This window comes from Adiantum capillus-veneris, chromosome 30 (assembly GCF_014529385.1).
Source record: "Adiantum capillus-veneris isolate H3 chromosome 30, ASM1452938v2, whole genome shotgun sequence".
In the NCBI taxonomy this organism is placed as follows: Eukaryota; Viridiplantae; Streptophyta; class Polypodiopsida; order Polypodiales; family Pteridaceae; genus Adiantum; species Adiantum capillus-veneris.
In genome coordinates this window covers 37700088-37716087 of record NC_140960.1, presented here as the reverse complement: position 1 = coordinate 37716087, position 16000 = coordinate 37700088, and positions in this window count along the sequence as shown.

The following is a 16000-nucleotide window of genomic DNA, read 5'->3' as shown; positions in this document are numbered from 1 at the left end:
GAAGAATAGTAGATTGTAGAAAGAGTAATTTTTGCAAGAAGACCAGGTCTAATTGAAGAAGCAAGCAGGCAAGGGTTGTACACTGAAAATGATTATGAATGATAATTTTGAAGAGAGTACAAAGGATATGTGATATTGTAGCCATTGAGCTTCAAATTAGAAATATTTTGGTAAAAAATGAAAAGTTCAAAATTCACTTTAAAGTGTGATGTTTAGAATTAGTGTTGAGTAGAAAATATGGTTAATAGATCTCGTACAGAGTTTTACTCACACTTGAAAGTTAGTCATAGTAGATTTAGTGATTGCTTACCATGTGTAGAATAAAAAATCACACTTGGAAGTGATTTAAATTAACTTAAATCAATAGTTATTTTCGTGTCGAGTCATGCTCATACTTAAAAGTAACTTGGTAGATTTAGTCTATGGTGCTTGTCAAGTGTAAAGCAATGCTTCCACTAGAGGTGATTTAGGTAAGTGGAATAGTAATCATTTGCCTTGTGTAGAGTTTCACTCACATTTGGAAGTGCTTTAAATAGGGTACATAAAAATTACATGTCATGTGTAGAGTTTGACTCACATTTGGAGGTCATTTAAATAGGTTTAAGAGATTTAAAATTGTTTCACATGTAGAGTTTACTCACACTTTAAGGCTATATAGATATAAGTTAAGTGATTCATCATGTGTAAAGTGAAAGCTCACACTACACACTGAAGATGACTTTTTAAGATTTAAATAGCATTATATTATGAAATGGAATTTCTAAAAAAAGCTTCAAAATTTAGGAAATGATAGGATTATGTTTGTGGATGTCGTAAACGGTTGTTGATTTTTAAATAAGGTAGCAATGGCAATGATTTGATTTTTAAATAGAACAACAATGATTTGTATATATTGAAACTAATTTGATCTATAATGTTGATAGATAGTTTTGTTTATGTTCACAGATCCCTTCATAATATGGGGAAAGAATATGAGGAGCCGATTAAATGATAGTAGGAAAGACCTCATCGAAGTTGAAGTACAAATCTTGTGGTCATAAATTTAGTGGGAATGTACATAGAATAAAAGAACATGTGTTCAAAATTCTTGAAAATATGTTACCTTGCAAAAACTCTCCCAAAGATATTCAAGATAAATTTTATGAATGGATGCTCAGGGCAAAGAGAATATTTGTTAAAAGAAAAAAGAAGGCCAATCCGAAAGTGATTAATTCACCGATTAAAAGGGATGTGGAGATGACTTTTGAAGATGAAGTAAATGAGCACGCGTGTACATACGAGGGTGAACAATATTCCCTCGCTACTGTTGCAGATAATCAAGGGTCTGATGGCTTGAACCCCACACCTTTCACTTCTTATTTAAAGGAGTGCGGTGTAGCGTTGGTTGGTGGTGAATAGACGCATAATGGTTTTGTTTTGCATCAAGCAATGTGTGCTTGAGCTACATCTCAAGTGGACCCAAGATTTTGTTGCATGCGGAATTTCGTTTAATGTAATCCATAATCTTATCTTCAAGGATGCTTTGATGAGCCACAATAAAGAAAGGATTTGTGGCATATGATTACAATAAGATGCGTATAGAATTTTCAAATAAATCAAAACGTCATCAACGAGTATTCTACATACAATTTTTGAGTACGTGCCACAAAACGGATGTACAATTGCTTTTGATGAATGGACAAATTGTCAAACCATTGATAAATGTGATGTTGATTTGTTCAAGGGGATCTATATTTATTAAAGCAATTGATACATACTTGAAAGAAAAAACAAGCAATTTTTTAGCAGACAAATATGAGCGTGCAATTCAAAAAGTTGGTAGGCCCAAAAATGTTATAGCTATTGTCACATACAATGCATCTAACTATATAAGGTATAGAGCGTGCAATTGAAATCAAGTGTGCACGTTTTTGAAAAAATCGTGAAGGGGGAGAATCCGTTGAAAATGCTATCGCTTTTTATGGGGTGAAGAAGAAACACCAAGGGCGTGGTTGTTCCAGAAGCCGCCAGAAGCATCTCCATCTCTCTCTCTCTCTCTCTCTCTCTCTCTCTCTCTCTCTCTCTCGTTGTGGGTGGTGGGCAGTTGGAACGTGCTCTTTCTTTCTACCAAGTGGGGGCCATGCCACTGGCCTCTAGTACTGCTAACCACCTTTGCTCGGGTCTACAAAGGAGCAGGGCCAAGCAGATGAGGCTAGGGCTTTTGCAACAGATGGGTGTTTGCCTCTGTGTGTGTGTGTGTGTGTGTGTCCCTATGTGACTTACTATAAAAAAAGTGTGTCCTTGTGTGTGCATGCAAGAGAGCTGTCCGCTAGTACTTTTGTGGGCATGCAGAGTCCCATTGGGTTGCAACCACAAGTCGTGTTGTAGCGGGCAAATGTGAGGGTAGAGAAGGAGAGCGAGGGAGGAGCAGGTCACGAGCACTACCAGCGTTCACTATGTATGCAGGGTCGTGGCCACCAAAGGGGGGGGGGGGGGGGGGGGGGGGGGGGGGAGTATCCCAGAGGGATCTTGGGAGGTAATTGATCTTATATGGATTCCATGTGTTTTCTTCACTTAGAATTTTCTCCCTAAAGACTTTGAGAAAGTGTCTTCAGTGATAAACTCTAATAGACGCTAATCATGTCGTCAAGTTCATTAGATATCATGCTCTTACTTATGCTCTGTTTATAACTAAATCATGTGACAAGAATCTACAGATTTTTTGTGAGACGCGGTTTTCAACTACGTACTACATTCTTGAAACGTTGCAGCAAGTTAAGCCAGCCCTTTATAAAACGGTTACAACTAGAGGATTGGATATTTGGATTGTTAAGTATACCTGCTGGAGGTTGCAGCCACCAATTGCTATCAGCTTGTGAAATGTCCAGTGTTCTAGAGATGTGGAAAAAATTGTCACTGTTACAAAGCCTTTCGTTCATCTAATGCGCTTGGTTGATAAAGATGCGTTCATATTTGTGCAGGTCTATTGGTACATGCATGAGGCTGTTCGCAAGCTAAAGAAGAGTACGTCCTTTCTAGCACGAGAGAAAAACATGATGTTATCCTTTATTGAGAACATCTCAATTACACACCCCTTTATATGGGGCAAGCTTTGTGTTGGATCCTAAGTTTCAAATGCACAATCAATCTACTAATAATGAGATCATCAATGCTTTTAAGAAAGTGTGCGTAGGGGATGCAGATGGTATGGCACATAGATGCAATTAAGACATTGAGTGCACTTATTTGGTGGAAGAAATATGGAGGCAAGAAAGTGGAGCTACAACACGTGGCTTTCAAAGTTTTGTCAGTGGTGGCTACCTCTTGTGGAAGCTGTGAGAAACATTGGTCGTCTTTTGCTTTTGTGCACACTAAGAAAAGAAATCGATTGAGTCATAAATAAGTTGCAGACTTAGTGTGTCTTTTGCAATATGTGACTAATGCACAAGCCGACAAGGATAGCTACACGAGCTACAAAGCAAAGCCTTGGAGGTTTTTAGACCCATGAAGAAATTGTAGGTGAAGCCCACGGTGATGATAGGATTGAGTGGGATTCGGAAGATGTGACTTTTTAAATGTGGAGGAAGTGGATGATATGCTACTTGCGATTGACACTTAGATAAATTTTAAGCACTCCATTTTTGTAATGACTAACACTTTTATATATGATGGTCCATTTTTGTAATTATTGCAGAGCTATACGTGGGTGAGAAATAAATCAAACCTTTAATCAAGTAAAGCCCTTGGGTATTAGACATGTCCCTCTCTCTCTCTCTCTCTCTCTCGCTCTCTCTCTCTCTCTCATACATCAACTAATTTCATTGATTTGGTTATTACAAAGAGTGGACTTTTACAAAAATGAGCAGTTACAAAAAGAGGCATTTACATCAAAAAGATCTAGCTTAGGTCTTGAGTGGAATCTCCCATGATCTCTGATAGGCAAAACTTATATGTTCCAATATATCCTCTTCCAAGGGACCAAACTTTACCTTGTATCTTGCTAATTTTTGCTTTAATCTAGCATTCTAAGCTTCAAGTGTCTTGCAACAAGCATGCAATGATTGTGTAGTCTCTTCTTGGCTGGCTGCCTTGAGTAGCTAGTTGCTCAACATCGGGGAGATAGGTGAAGTCCTTCTTGCATGAAGGCTCTCCTTGATTTGCCTTCTGAGCGTGGAATCATTTTGCTAGGCGCCCCTTGAAATCCCTCCCATGCTAGGAGAATCATCACAATCTACTCTGCGCTCCACAACATAATACTTGTAGCATTGTTGCACAAAGTAAATGGCTATCTAATTGTTGTTTGGGTTTTGCATGTACACTTGTAAGAATCTAGTGTGCATATGTTCCACCAAGATCGCATGTTGCAAGTCAAATATCTTTAAGGGAGGATATCCCTTTGCATTGTCAATGGCTCTGAAAAATGTGTGTTGCACAAAATGGTTTAGACAAATTTTTGCATTCCTTGTAGCTCAATGGTTCTCCATTGTGGTCTAACTCGTCCAGTTGGTGGGATCATGTCAAACCTCTTAAGTCGCCTTTAGCAACACGAATATCCTCCTCTTTCTAGATTTGTATAGAAATCCCAATTTGCATTTGGATTGTGTTGAGGTGGTATGATATCATGCTGAGGTACATTGTCCATCAATAGATAGCACAAAGCACATGTTAGCGACATAAAATATGCATGCTCTTTAAACCTTTAAAATTTTCAAAATTTGCTCTAAAAATGTTTAAAAGTTTGAGCTTGAAATAGTTTAAAGCTTACACTTGAATTTCTTTAAAGACCCAACTTGAAAAAGCATTACACAATTGAAACAATGGCACAAAACTTATGATTCATTGATCATTCAATCACCAATTGGCCGCAAGCTAAAGTAAGTTACACTATTGTAACCAGCATTATGGCCTCCATTCATACAAAAAAATAAATCCTATGCCTTAGGCCTATTTAAGAGATTCCTTTCTTTTCCTAGGATGCTATGTTGTAGCACATTGGACAAAAAATCTTGTTTCTCACGTTTAGAAGATTGTAGCATACACAAAATCAAGCGTTTAAGAATCCAACACAGTTTGTATACATCCAAGGCTTTAGTGAAAAGAGAGGGGTTTGTGTTTATGTTAAGAGTTGTCCATAGATAATATCTCTCGTGTTATGCTATTGCTTTCGGGGATAGTTGCAGCAAGCGAGGAAATGCATCCTTGTTGTTTACGACAGTGCTTGATCCCCAATCAACAATGCCGGTTTATACACCTTTTATGCCAAAGTATATCGGTCTGTTGCGAGTACGCAGATCACTGTGTAGGAAGTCATGGCTGTGCAAAAACGTCAACATTTGTAAGAGGGAAATTGTGATTGGCAAGATGTTACTACTCCAAATCTCAAGAGGTGTATTGAAACTCTCTTATAGTTGGTTTGCATCCATCATGGTGGCAAGGTTTTATCCACTGCTCCAGGTTGACAGTGTTCCATTTGGAAGATAAGCATAGGCTTAACGCTATGGCATGCAAGGCCTTTGGAAAGGATCATGCGACGATGCTGAATAGCTACGATAGTACCCTCTTCTAGTGTCATCTCTGTATGGGGGATTTGTCGTGCGACGTGAGCTTGTAGATTTTGGCTGTGTACATTGCATCCCTAAATTCTATATGTGTCACTCTCACCTGCTTCACAATAGCAAAGTGACTTTTATCGTGCGGCATGAGCTTGTAGATTTTAGCTGTGTACATTGCATCCCTGAATTCTAGATGTGTCACTCTCACCTGCTTCACAATAGCAAAGCGACTTTTATCGTGCGGCATGAGATTGTAGATCTTGGCCGTGTACATTGTATCTGTGAATTCTGGATGTGTCACTCTCACCTACTTCACAACAACAAAGTGAATTTAATCCTGTGGCATGAGCTTGTAGATCTTGGCCATGTGCATTGCATACCTGAATTCTAGGTGTGTCACTTCACCAAGTTGGGGATCCTATAGGTAAAAAAAGGAAATTTCACCAAGCAAGTGAAGAATTGGGGGGTTAAGCTTTCATCGAAAGCAATCTCCTTTGTGATAGAGGGACATGTAGATGATGCAACTATTGCCAGAATTTGGGCTACATATTGAACTATTGCTTCGTGAGAAACATGTACTTCCTCTTCACTCCTTGGATGCTTGTAGGAGTATTCTTGTCTTTCTTTGCCCTTGAGCTCTGAATGTAGCTACAAAATGAGCTGCATCCCTGATCTAGAATTCGTAGAGCAGTTTGATCTCAGAATGTTAGATGCTCTCGAACGTCCTGACAATCTGCCCTAAGAGCTACTTGATCGCTACATGCATGCCTCTATTTGTCAACGTGATTGGGTCAAACTTAGTCAAAGAAAATGAAGCTTCTAGGTTGCTAAAATAGTGTATCGCAAGCTCTGTAATGAAGTCCTTGAACTTCGATGCAAGCGGATTAAATGCTCCTCGTACATGATCCTGTGTAACATGATATAGGTAGAGTACAAGAGCATCAATGACAAGTTTACGATGTGTACCTGACAAATTTGTCTCTACCATGGCTGGAATTTTGAAAAGTAAATTACAGAAACAAATCTAAATGTTAATGCATGAAAATGTCATAATAACTACTAGTGAATAGAAAAAATTGATGATGTCAAACATAAAGATAGAAAGGTCTAAATTGATTCAAGTAATTTAAAATAAAAAATTTAAAGTGATGACAACCATTTCTACAGTGCAACGCGGAGGTCTGTACAATCAAGGACAAGGTGTTTATTAAAACCACGGTCCTCCCTGTAGTGTGATGTGATGGTCTACACAGTCAGGGAGGATAATACAAATATACAAAACTCATTTGAACTCTAAAGAACAATATGTGACCTTGTCCAAAACGATCGATTGCAAACTTAGTCAGAAATAGAAGATGTGCACAATTGGTACATTTGCCAATTGCGCATATGTGTCATGAATGAAAATGCAAACAAATTCACTAATGCAACCCTTAAGCAAGCTTGTATGTGTATTTAAATATGATAGATGTTCAAAGTGCATAATACTTTTATTTCTTACCAATTTTGTAATAAAATATTTTGGACGAGTTATCAATTATTTCACTACAGGTAAGTAAGTGTGTATTACTCCTTAAGTCCTCTTCAATGCGACGCGGTGGTTTGCACAATCAAAGACAGACCGTTTTTTTTATATTTAAGTCCTCACTTGAACCATTGAGATCTATATCTTGATTCGCTATTGGTGATGGCCTCCAGGGCATCCCAAGTAGCCTCGACGTGTCTCAAGGTCATCAGACGACGTTGTGGCAAAAAGCTAATGCTTCATGTAAGCTTGTGGGTGCACATTGCTAAAAATGTGAAGAAAATGTCATTTTATAGCCCTTAAGAGGCTTTTACTTTAAAATTAATGTGAATAGATATCTAATGCAACATGACAACCACCTCATACCGTTTGGCACACTGTAAAAAAAGAATTACAAAACATTAGATTATAATGCTCAACAACCCAAAGAAAATACACTTCAAAATCATATCAAAAACCTAAAATTCCTGATAATATTCATCATTAGAATTCCAAAATTGCAAAATATGTGGAGGGAAGAGAGTCGATGGTAAAATATACACACACATGTAAGCTTGTGGGTGTACATTGCTAAAAATGTGAAGAAAATGTCATTTTATAGCCCTTAAGAGGCTTTTACTTTAAAATTAATGTGAATAGATATCTAATGCAACATGACAACCACCTCATACCCTTTGGCACAATGTAAAAAAAGAATTACAAAACATTAGATTATAATGCTCAACAACCCAAAGAAAATACGCTTCAAAATCATATGAAAAACCTAAAATTCCTGATAATATTCATCATTAGAATTCCAAAATTGCAAAATATGTGGAGGGAAGAGAGTCGATGGTAAAATATACACACATTTTTTGTTGTTGAAGAAGATGAATAAAAATATGTTTACATGTTTATGGTAGGATAAGTGCTCTCCCTACTTAGTTCATTAAAGACTTGAATTTTGCCAATAATGAGTTGATGGATAAATCTATTCTCACTTTGGTTTAAATTTAAAACACACAAGAATACAAAGTAGATGTGTCTAAGGTTGCTTAGGTGCAATGCAATCTTCAAAATTTGGACACGTTGTCGTGCTGTGACACGTACATAGTGGGAACGCATGTTACAAGATCTATCTTGTAACTTTTTAGATACATAATTATCTTTCCTATAATGTACATATGTATATTTAAGTATAAGAATAAGCCTTCTATCTCATCCTATTATTTTTCTCAAGGGTAACCTATCCTTACTTTACCATCAGAAAATACTATGGGAAAAGCATCAATAGCTCCGTCTCTTTAACTTGGGGCAAAAAGCATTGATTCTTCATTTCTACTATTTCATTATCATCTCACACCCTAGCTAGATCCTATATCTAGGGTAAACTCCAATATATATATATATTCTATGTATTTTTTATACTTTTCTTATATTTCTTTTTAAATAGCTACTAGGAGGGAATCAAATCCTAGTGGGACACTAGGTGGCATGATTTCAAAGATACACTTATTTTAATGCATTATTGCAAGCATGATTACAAAACTTTGTCAAGGAGCGATGTCATGCTTTCATATGGCATGAGGTGTCCTTTGGAATTAAATGAAAGTCTAGGCTAAGGGGACCACGGGAAGACTTTTGCTGCCAGAAATGGACCCTATTTTGATGAATTTTTTACACACGGTTCAAATCTGAATTGGAAAATGATTTTAAAATCAAATCGTAGCTAATGAGCTGAAGTTTCTGCCCATATTTTTACTTTTTTATTTGGAGCCACGGTTGAGGAGATATGACCAAAATACTGGACCCCTGTCTGCCACATCATGCAGGGACAGCTCATTTCCAACTTTTCCAATTCCTATTCACACTGGCTCTTCTCTTCTTGTGTAAACCATTGGGGGTTCCCTTCACCTATAAAAGGGGACCTCTTCTTCCTTGAAAGGAACTCAAGCATTCAAGCCATTGATGAGAGGAATTCTTGAGGGAGTGAGTAGTAATGCCTAATTGTACTTAGCCCCATTAACATAAGCCCAAGCCTACACTTTCTCCTAGAGAAGACTAGCCATTCTTGTACGCTATCCTTGGAAGATCAAATCTAATCAAAGAAGGTGTTGTACTTGGCGTATCAATCAAAGTGGAGTGCTCCCCTATTCTTCTCTCTCCATCAATAATGGTGCCGAAGGGTTTGTTAAGTAAGATGTGTTCTACATTGATGTTTTCTTGATATCTTGTTGTTTTTTTTTTCATCTCTAATACGACATATATATATATATGTATGTATGAATGTATCTAATCTCATCTCCTTAACCAAACCTATCCCTCTCATTCTTAGTAATTCATCCTCTCTGCAAATTCTAGGTTCTCTTTTCTACAGGTACATCTCTCCCCGCAGTATCCTTATTGCCTATGGGCAAGAATAGGGCTTGGGAGGGAAACTTCTCATCTCTTCACTTCTCTCATATCTATATTTCTCACATACTATCCTAGATGAATAACCCACATGATGATCATTTCTATCGCTTTCACTCTGTACGATCTATTAGAATTAACGTATGGATTAGCCAAAAAATACCACTTTCAACAACGTATAGTGTTTCTCTTTGGCCCAGAAAGGCTTAATGAAATACTTCTATCACCGGATCCCATCATACTACCTCTCATAGACTATAACTTTTCTTTTGACGTAAGCGTAGTTATCTTGCTATGAACCAAGAGGATTTGTACACATAATTAATCCCAATCACTAGACAAAATATATATATTATGGTAAGCACAAAACTACAATTCCAAAGAACAATTCGTAGCCTATTTGGTCAGTCAAGATTGAATGCCATTAACTCATCTATTAACCCTTTCATATTACCCATGATACGATATGACCATAGCCTTGATGTTTTCATTTTCGTATTGTTTTGACATTCTCTTTTGTGTTCTTTCTTTGTGTGTGTGAGTGCAAGAGAGAAAGAGTGAGTCTTCTTTGATTGCACTTCTTTCCAAACCCTAGTCTTCATGGCATCTATGGTTTAACTCCTTCATATAGTTTTTGTTGAGTTCTCTCACAAACTCTCACAGCCATAAGCCCGGTGCTTTCCTGGCAAGACCGCAAATTTCTCGACATATTTTTGGTGAACCCGACGCGAAACTGCCAGGGTGAGATTTTGTGGATAACCATGGGTGATCATGTTGAGCAACAAGGTATGCATTTTGACCCAGCAACAATGCAAATGTTTCAAGCATTTGCAATGTTCATGCAACAACAACATGCCATTGAAAGAAGGGAGATTTCAGCAACGAAGGCCATATAAGCAGTCGTCAATAGAATGGATTAGTTCAATGGCAAAGATGTAACCAAGTACTTACGCGAGTATGTGAGGGAGATGGAGCTGCATCGCGTGTCAGAAGGTGAGATGATTCAAAGCTTTGAGCTAGTTGTTGCTCCAGAAATTAGAGAGCATGTTAGGGTAATTAAAGATGGGCATGGGAGAAATTGGGAAGAACTCAAAGTAGCTTTAAAGGAGGAATATTTCATGGAAGACTCTGAGAGAGTGACCAAAAGGACATTCTTAGAATGGGTAGTCAAGCCAAAGCAAGGACTATCAATAACAGAGCTACTTAGGGAATTTGAGCGGTGCTATGCACAACTCACCAGGACAGAAAGGGCCACACTAGATGCAGAGAAGACAGATCTTTTCTTACAAGCTGCAGGTAAAGAGTTTCAAGAAAATTTGGAGCTTCTTCTTGAAGATAAAGATGCTGAGCAAGGACTAAGGACCGACTGGAATGAGGTTGAAGGTGCTGTCTCACTGCTTGCCAAACGACAAAGAAGAAGGGACAAGATGGTAGTAAACACTACAAGTCCTTCCACCTCAACTTCTGACAAAATGGTAAAGCCTACTTTTATCGCTCCTAAGTTTGATGAGTCCATGCTAGATGAGCTTGTGAAGGGAATGCGTGACTTGAAGGTGAAGTTTGCAAAGCTTGAAGAAAAAGGCCAACCATCAGGGCCACTTCCTAGGCAAAGACAACAGCCCAAAGAAGGGTTTGTTAATAGATGTATTTGGCGTGATAGTACAGACCATGTAAGAAGGGATTGTGATGATTTTAGTGATGCTTTGTCAAAAGATGTTGTCTTTTTTAAGGATGGTAAAATCCACTTAAGAGAGACAGGTCTACCCTTGAGAACTAACTTTGGGAAGGGGGGAATGCAAACCTTAGTTGAAGATATGGCAACTAAGCATGCCACCTCTTCAGTTGAGGCAGCTACTTTTGGAGTAAAAATTGAACATTTTTGTGATGAAGAGGTGAGTGACCATCATGGTCAAATTTGGCCAAATGTCATGCAATTAGCTAAAAAGGGAAAGCTTACAAAAGAGATTCTACATGAAGCAGGTGATTGCATACATCTAGAAACAGGATGGAATGATCCAGTGGACTCATTGTTAGTGCATGCCTACATTACAAAATGCCAACAAAATGAGGCAATTGTAGAAGAGAAGCGCATACGTGAGAATGCTGATGAAGGACCATCAAAAAGAGCTTCTAGAAGTGGGGGAAGAAGCGACTCAATGCCTTCTCAAACACCCTCAACACAAGGAGCATCTCCACCTGAAGTACTCATGGAGGAGTCTACAACAGGAAAGAAGAAAGTGCCAACGAAAGGTAAGACAAAAGGCCCAACTTATAAACTACAATCTGATATTGAGGTTGCTACATATTTAAAGAAAGTCTTGGAGGAAAGGATCTTGAATAGCAAGATTGAGTTTACTCTGGGAAAAGTTCTTGGCATTGCAAAGCGTGAATTCCATCAGGAGATCATTGACATCATCAAGAGGAAGAGGCAAACCCTTGCTGAAGTTTCTCGTCCACAGGTTGAAGGTAAAACCTCAAAGACACAAGGGATGCAACTGCAAAATAAGGAGAATGATGGAGCTGTGGTAGGATGCTACCAATCTAGTGGGAGAGTGAAGCAAGTGCATTTCTCAAATGATGATGAAGAAGTTGAAGATATTCCTAGGAGTTACGATTCACGAAGTCATTGGGCAAGGGCTACTACAGAAACTTTGGTCAAAGTAGGTGATCTTGAAGAGCCATTTGTTGCCTTGATTGACCATGGTTCAGAAATAAACATAATGTCAAAGAGTCTCTACAACAAGTGTAAATGGCTGATGGACATAGATCATGGCTGGATGGTAAAAGTGGCAAACAATTCATCCAATGAATTGTATGCAGCATGTCCAGGTGTGTAGGTAACAATAGGTGATGTAAAGATTGACCAAAACTTCTTTGTATAGGATACATCTTCATATCATCTCATCCTTGGACAGCCCTACATTATGGGAGTTCGAATGGAAACAAAGGTAATGGATGATGGTTCAGCATATGCTAGGATACGTAGCAAAGATGGTAAACGAGCTGTCCAATTTCTCACAGTTTGTGTGAACCATGAAAGAAATCGTGACAACCTCAGAGAACATCCTCTACCAAAGGTGAGCAAAGAGTTTCATGATCATAGAGAAATGATGGGTTTTGGCCAAGTACCATTGTAAAGCAGGATTGCAATGGTACAGAAAGAAAAAGGGTCTCGCCTGATCCAAAAATAGGTGAAGCGTTTTCAACGAGCTCCTTGGTAACAAAGAATGGATCAGTATGTTTTACAAAAGTTGAATATTTGAAGAGATGGGAGAGGCAATATGTGCATCATGTACAAATAGGCATGAAAAAGAGTGGGTTGCTAGAGCCTACTGAAAATGTTTTGGGTTTGTGTGAACAAGTTTCTTTTGTAGATACTATGGGTGAGCTTGATGCTATAATGGGGTCTAATTTGCATCTTGAAAATGAAGTTGTGGAAGTTTGCTCTATGGAAATGTATCAAGTAATAGAAGCCTTTAAAGAAAGCCAAACAGTTGGCTCGGAAGTCCGTGTTGAAACTAAATACAAGAGTGTAGCAAAGAAGGTGAAACCAGTAGCTTCACCCTTACCACCCAACAACAGGGAAAAGATTGAGCATGCTTCTTTACAACCAAGTTTGAGGAATCCTAAAAAGATTGGGCATACCTTCACAAAGGAGTCTTTCCAAGACTTGCAGATTGGTCGCAAGGAGTTTCTAACACAGGAGGAGACAAAGTGCTTCAAAGAAATGCTTTCAAAGCATGGTAAGGCTTTTGCCTTTGAGCCACATGAGATAGGATGTGTTGATCCTTCTATTGTAGCTCCTATGGTAATTTTCACAATACCTCATGTGCCTTGGAATCTGCGGCCTATTCCGGTTCCAAAGGCTCATTTGCCAAAGTTAGTAGAGCTACTGAATGAGAAAATCAAAATGGGAATCTTGGAGCCTTCTTGTGCTCCATACCCAAACAGGTGGTTCACAGTTCCGAAGAAGAATGGTTCTCTACGCTTCATCCAAGATATGCAACCAGTGAACGAGGTGACAATTAGAAATGTAGGTACAGGTCCAATTGTGGATGAGTTTGCAGAGGCATTTGCAGGGAGGGCAATCTACTCAATGGGGGATCTCTACTCAAGGTATGATCAATTTCAGCTTGCAATCGAAAGCAGAGACTTGACAACCATGAGGACACCTTTGGGTTTGGTAAGGATGTGTACCTTGCCACGGGGAGCAACCAACTCGATTGCACATATGATGAATGGGATGAATAAGGTCTTACGTGACTTTATTCCTCAAATCACAATGCCTTTCATTGATGATTTGCCTATCAAAGGATGTGAAGAAAGTGACAAAGATGAAGCTTTGGATCTCAAGGGATGTCGCAGGTTTGTGGTAAATCACATAAATGATTGTGATAAAATTTTGTCTAGGTTGGAAGAAGTGAATCTTACATTGTCAGGGAAAAAGTCTATGTTTGGTGTCAATGAAGTGCTTATTGTGGGGCACATGTACGGGCCATATGGTAGGAAACCTTGTCCAACAAAGGTAGATGCCATCCAAAGAATGAAAGAAACGTGCACTAGGATCACTGAGGTTAGAAGGTTTCTGGGAGCACGTGTCTTCTATGTTATTTGGATTCCACATTATGCACATGTAGCTGATCCTCTTTATCAGCTGCTTAGAAAGAATCAGAAGTTTAAATGGACAGAAGCACATGTAAAATCCATGAAAAAGCTAAAGGAGTTGCTCCAGTTAGCAACAACTTTGAGAAAGGTAGACTATGAGTGTCAAAGGCCAGTAATTGTGACAGTAGACACCAGTCCTATAGGGATTGGATGGGCAATAGGGCAAGATGACAAAAAAGGACACAGGTATGTGGTAAGATTTAGAGCAAAGGTGCTAAGTGCTCGCCAAGAAACTATCCACAGATAAAGAGAGAGTTATGGGGTATGGTTACAGCCTTGAAAAGTGGAAAAGAGTACCTAATTGGTGCATGTGTGGTTGTAGAAACAGATTGTCCACCACTTCTTGGGATGATTACAAGCTGCTCAACACCAGACATTGCTATGTTGCGATGGATTGCCTACATTAAGTCCTTAAATCCCGAGTTTAAGCACATTGCAGGTAAAGACAATACAGGGGCAGATATGCTATCAAGGGTAAGGTATGAAGATGAGTCACAAATGATTGATGAGGGAGATGATGTAGGTACAAAGTTCTATTCTATCTCTCATGTCAAAGGTACTTGAATCATTCTTGAAAGAGCTTTATGAAGGTGATTGACTTTTTATTGGAAGCTACTTGAGTACTCTAACAAAACAGGATGATTGGTCTGAACAAGAATTCAAGAGGATACGTAGGAAAGTATATGGGTACTTTTTGAGGGATGGTTACTTGTGGAAGCATCCTAAACAAAAGGGTGCTACACCACAACGGGTTATATGCAAAAAAGAGACTCAAGTAAAGCTCATGCAAGAGTTTCATGAGAGTCTATGGGCTGGACACAGGGGTGTGTGGACAAACTTCTCCAAGTTGAAAGAAAAATACTGGTGGAAGGGTATGTATAAGGATGTATCTCAGTTTGTAGAGTCATGTGTAACTTGTCAAGTGTATTCAAATGTTCGACATCGTGATGGATTGCACCCTACATATCCACTAGCCATGCACTATAAATGGGTTGTGGATCTAGTCACAATGCCTCTAGGACTCTGGCAGATGAGATACTTGGTTCTTGCACGAGAGGACCTAACTAACCAGGTTGAATCATTAGCATTAAGAGCTAAAACCACAGAAGCTGTGTGCAAATTCCTTCTTGATGAGGTGATTTGCCGTTATGGTTGTGTGGGAAAGATCACTGCAGATAGAGGTGAGCTGGATGCCGAAGAAGCAAGGGAGTTCTTTTCTAGATTAGGAATCAAGCTTTCTCTTACTACAGCTTACAACCCTGAAGGCAATGGAAAGAGTGAAAGAGGGCATCCTCCTATCATCAAAGCTTTGGCCAAGGCTTGCGAAGGAAGAGTTGGTGAGTGGCCAAAACTGTTACCATATGCTTTATGGGCTGATCGTACAACACATAGCTCAGTAAATGGCTACATGCCTGCGGAGCTAATGTATGGTCAAAAGCCAGTGATACCGATTGAAGATACAATTCCCACATGGAATGTACTACCTTGGTAAGAGGGGCTTAGCAGGGAAGATCTCCTTGCACTGCGTATAAGGCAGCTAGAGAGAAGACCTGGAGACATTGAAGCTGCAAAAGAATGACTCAAAAATGCAAGGTTGAAAAACAAGGACTACTTTGATAAGTGACATCGACTCAGGAGCAAAGCAATTGACAAAGGTGACTGGGTTTTGGTGTATGATAGTAGCCTTGATAATCAGCACACAGTCATCCGTAAGTTTTCAAAAAGATGGTTTGGACTGTACGTTGTAATGTATGTACATGAAAATGCTACTTACAGCTTGTCTGAACTAGATGGTACAAAAGTAAAGATTCCCATTGCAGGAAAAATGATCAAAATGTTTAAGAGAAGAGAAGACAATGATCCAGAAGATGTTGATGAGGAAGAAGAG